Below are 5535 nucleotides of genomic sequence, written 5' to 3'. Positions count from 1 at the left end.
ACCTTGAGTAATGCCTTAACAAAAAATTGTAAGGTCACATTATGTTAAGCTGATTAGCATATGCTTTTAGATTTTAGTTATTAATTTGGTATGGTGTGAAATTTCGCGGCAAATTCCGAGGTCGATGCTTTTTGTGATTAATATATACAAGTTATACATATGCATATTATATTACACAATTTATAATGCTTACGAAATCATCCGCCGCAACATGTATTGTGCCTTGTTTAGGGGGGGAGCTAATTGTGAAGCAATAAAGACAAAATTTTAACTTGGTGTAAATTTTCATACATTTGTGTCAAAAAAGTGATGAAAAATGTTTACTTTATCAGAACAAAAAAATCTTAAATAATATGCAAACATGTGTATGACAACGTTACATTCAATGTAAGCTGTAGGTTTTTTTCTGTTGTCTTGACTAAGAGGGATGTATCCATAATGACGTTGCCTCATAAATAAATGTAAAATAATTAATGAATTTGAACTAAGACGATGCATTTATTTCAAGAATCATGATTGATGAGTGGCAGGCACAAGATGGCACAAGTTGCCAAACTGGCGACTGCAAAACATCTTTACTATGTCATTAGAAAATACGAGTAATTTAGGTTCTCGGTGACGGCGGCGGTTAGCTAACACCTAACACTGTGCTGTGCTGCTGGACATTATAGGCTTATTACTAAAGCTGTTTCAAAAGTGATGAAAATATAAGAAATATAAAATATCATTAATAAATAATGTTTACAATATTGAGAAACCGAGTGTTAGTGACGTCACATTAAATTTATTTTAAAATTTACAACCTTGAAATTATTGCTCCTTAATGTTTGAGTTAATTCAAGGTTTCTACATTACATATAATTGTTACGTTAATAAATATCTACTTAATGTTAAATGCTAATTTGTTGTTAAAACGTTGATTTACTTTTATCTGAACACGAGTTTAAAAACAATGTAAGTAAAGTGAAAGGAAAATGTGAACAAGTTAAACGCAGGTCGCGGCTGCGCAGTGTGCAGCCACGTCATTGCACTCGACTAAAAAATGTTAAAAACAAAAAATGTTTTTGCAAATTCAATTTATTACGAAATGGTGAAGGCGGGTGCGGGGACGTGCCGGGAGCGTGCGGGGTGTGTGCGGGGTGTGTGCGGGAGGGCGGGCGCTGCGCCCTGACCTTGTCATTCGGCTGTTTTTCTTTGCCTTGTGCCGGATGGAAGCGAGCTGGTTTGCTTTATGTAGCACGGATTTTTTATTTTAAAGTTATATTTAACCGACTGACAATGGCACTGATCTAAATTAGTCTATAAATACTTTTTTAAACGTGAATGTAATCTGTATCTGTATCTTAATATTATAAAGAAGAAGGATTTGGATTTTTGGATTCTTTTATGCATTGAAATAACTCAAAAACCACTGGGCCGAATTCAAACATTCTTTCACCATTAATGTACCTTACATTATCGATGAGTAACATAGGATTTTTTTCCTATTTTTTAATTAGACGCGCACGAAGTCGCGAGCAACAGCTATATAATAAAAATATTAAGACTATAAGTAATATATACAAAAAAATCAAACTATTATAAGTCGAGAGCTCTGTTGCGTACAGTGTGTACCTGTATGCAAGGTGCAAGATAAAGAGTAGTAGAGAGATACAACGTTGAGTTCTGTGCTGATCACTTACGTCTGCGTCATGTCACAGCAAGTATTAACGAAAGTTAGTTTGACGAAAGATATAACTATTGGAGTACTACTTAGTGGTGGCCTGTGCGTATCTACGTGGTTGTGTATCGCTGGCTCAGTCAGTTCTCACGCGGCTGTCGGCGGCACTTCAAAGAAACTTTAGGAATGCATTGTAGTCGCCGCTGGCGCTACACGACTGTCGCATATTCACATTATATGTAAACAATGCACACATTATAAAAACAATCAAATGTTGTTAATTATACGCCTACTTTACGTTCTTATGGAACTTTAGTTATCGTACGACGAGGCAAAAGAGATTGTTAGGTATTCCTAAATTATATCCGCCTCAGAAATTAAAAATAATGTAAGAAAGTTCCGGCTTCCCTTTTTATAATATTTCAGAAAAGGTGACGTCACCGTGATCAGAATCGTCGAAGGTCAATGATCTCAGTTAACTACTAACTAGGAGTACTAGAAGTGACAGTAATGTCACAAGAACTCAAGTTCGTCAACAGAGGCAAAGTTAACTGGACGTTGATGTCTTTTGTATGAGCGCACTTAATTGTCGCCTACTTCAGGGAGCTGATACGAGTACTATTTGATTACGGAAGTTGATCTCAGTAGTTAATTTATGAATTAATAATATTCAATGGTGTCTTTGCAGTTATTGTAACAGCGTCTGCATGTGCACGACGTACACTGTTTGTAGGCGGAGAGACCGCGACGTGTGACGCAACGACGGCGCTGCAGCTAACAGGCGGCGGTTATCGAATGAGGAGTCATCGAAAGTAAAAGTAGTCCCTCCCCGTACCCCCCGCGCGGCACTAAGGCGGCGGTGTGGTGACTGTCCATCTATGATGACCTACATTAGGCAAAGCATATAATATGTATAAACAGTAAAAGTGAGTGTCATACAGAGCGGCTAGTGATGGATCATGATAATTACGTACATCTTGTACCGTTGTGTTATTGAATACGATTACTTCATTCATGAAAATTAATATCGATGTTATATTACGATAACTTATCGTTACCGATACAACAGTATTAAACGCAATGAACTGAATGCAAAAGACAATGTTACGTAAGACACAAGCGACTTCACGTCGCACACATACTACACAGGACTGTATGCAGTGCGGTGCGGTGCGGCGTGCGGCGTGCGGCGTGTGGCGTGCGGCGTGCGGTATGCGCGCACCTGACTACATTCCTTGTAGAGAGTGAGATTGGTTGCAAGTCGCGACGCGACATTGACCTGTTTCGAAGGCCACGTCTTATTACACATGTAGAGACGAGCGTCGTGGTCGTCATCGGAACACCCGCATTGTTCAAATTACACAAATTATACGGTGATCGTCAAAATCTGACGCGCGTCGACTATGTAACATCTTGATTAGTTGATTGCGATGAGAACAACAGAATTACCGCCTGTCCTCGGAACTGTTTCGAGACGACTTTGTAATTCAAAAATGTATAACAATTACTGATACGTTTGTGTCTAATGTGCAGCGACAAGTCGCGCAGAGCTGGTTACGTCAGTCCGTACAAGAAGTATGGCTTCGCCGGCGAAGTCGATCGTGTGAGCGATCATTGCGCTAATCATTATACTGGTTATTGTTAAACGTCAATGGAACTACTCGTAATGCACCAACGGTGTTGCGACTCTACTGGTCTACTGCATAGGATCGTTTCAATATCGACTTCTCGAGTGAATAATTTCACAAGACGATCTCTGCATCGGGCGATGGCCGTCGCGCCGGTAATTACGAGAACGACGGTGATGTTTTTATTAATAAACCTATTTGGCGCAATCTACAGTTTGGTAAGGCGGCGCGAGGAGTTGCGCAAGGTGGGGCCGGCCCGCTAGCCGCTCGCCGCTCGCCGCTCGCCACTCGCCACTCGCTGCGATACCTGCCGTCTTAACTCTGCACATTATGACACACCGCAATTATGTCGTGGTCAGCGTCCAATATCATATAGATTTTATGCAAATTTCTAATGCAGTTGTACTGTTTCTTACACCGCAAGTTAAGAGAGACATTTAGAGAGTTAACAAAGGGATGTTGTCATTTTGTGTTCTGAACAACCGAAATAATCAGTATACCTAGTTACATGATTACGAACAGCAGCGGAGCCGCTGACAGTTGTGGTATTGTCGTTGAAAATAATGAATTGCCAGATACAGTGCTCAGTGATCCGGCGCGACCTGCAGCGCGGCCACTGCGCGATACGGAGGGGTACGAGGCAGCGAGGTCGCCACCACTTAATATTGACCGGTCATTAAGTGTAAAAATAAAATCACTATAAGGTTATCCGCCGACTCGTAAATCCTTCACATTTTAATTGACCTCCTGAAGTAGGTCACTGCGAAACCTACTTAAGTTCATGAAAAACTTAATTTTTTCAAGTTGACCGAAATATTTACGTTTCAAGGATATGTCAAATGAAACTCGATGATTGCCCCAGTTGCCGCCGGCGCGGGCTAGCTCCGTGACTCCGTTCTTAACATTGGTTTCAGGTTATAAAAATATTTTTCAAGCACCGTTCATAATTCTTTATCTAAAGGATTCCTTTAAGAGTGCATAACATCAGATTTGAATGGAACAAGAAAATGTATTGCATAAGATTATAGTACATGTTATTATTTAATTGCTACAGTTGCATCAGAGCCAGAGCTGGCACAGATCAAAGTTCTTAATCCTTTAACGTTCATAAGTATTATTATTATATTGCATAAGCTGCGGCGGAGGCGGCGGACCTCTTGACCCGCTGTTTGTTCCTCCCCTGTTTGCGTGCGTGCGTGTGTGTGTGTGTGTGTGTGTGCAGTTGTGTGCGTGCGCGTGTGCACGTGGGAAAGCAGTGGTGACGCAAGCGCCGGCGAGCGTGGCCGCGTTGCGTCACGCGCCGCGCCGCGCCACACCGCGCGGATTTCCGCACACGGTCAGAATGTTTATGTTCAAATATTTGGCCAACGAAATGTCATTGTTTTAAGGATGTAAGTAATTCCTTATACTACAAAAGTTGATAGTATTTGGAGTACGCGAACGTGTCTCGCGGAAGCTTGTCATTATAAGCTATTTTAACATAATTAAATTGAAAATAACAAGCAAACAAATGTGACACGCGTCAGCTATAGTTTTATTTATTATTATTTTATTTATTGAAAATATTAGGTACAGGTAGGGATGATTGTTTTGTCCGCGGGTGCGGTGAGTGTCGTAGTGGAGTTTAGCATAGTTGTATGACAGGTTTTTTTTGTGTAAAATTCTATAAAACACATACATAATTTACTGTATATGAATAAAATATTCTATTCATGGGCTATTATCAAAGAGATGACCAAGCGTTTAACAAATAGTTTAAATATAAGTTTGAATAAGGTTGAATAAGTAATCTAAAAATAAGAATGATAAATCACGCATTTAAAATATCGAATGAAACGAGGACGAAGCGAAATGAAATGTCGTACTTAATAGACAGGTATTAATAATTATGAACTGTCGATATTCGGTTTAATCATAAAAAATGTCAAAGTAAAATAATTATTTACTTATTAATTAAATTAAGGGACAGTTCTAGTAGTGAGTAGAGTGAAAGCGATGACAATAATATTATGGAATTCCACATAGATTTCAATAATCGTCTGGTATATAAAGATTAAAGATATAATACGGATATATAAGATATTGCAAAGTAATTTCATAGAGTTGTAATTATAATACAGTGCATTAGTGGACATCTAATTGTTTTGATAGTTAAAAAGTAGAGTATGAAAATAACATTGAGGTAAAATTTAAAAGTAAGACAAGGTTTGTGGCGGTGTGGTGCGGTGCGGGGTGGCCCGGGAGGGG

This window comes from Papilio polytes, unplaced genomic scaffold (genome assembly GCF_000836215.1).
Source record: "Papilio polytes unplaced genomic scaffold, Ppol_1.0 DF824157.1, whole genome shotgun sequence".
In the NCBI taxonomy this organism is placed as follows: domain Eukaryota; kingdom Metazoa; phylum Arthropoda; class Insecta; order Lepidoptera; family Papilionidae; genus Papilio; species Papilio polytes.
The sequence above is the reverse complement of the archived record's forward strand: the minus strand, read 5'-3'. Positions refer to the sequence as shown.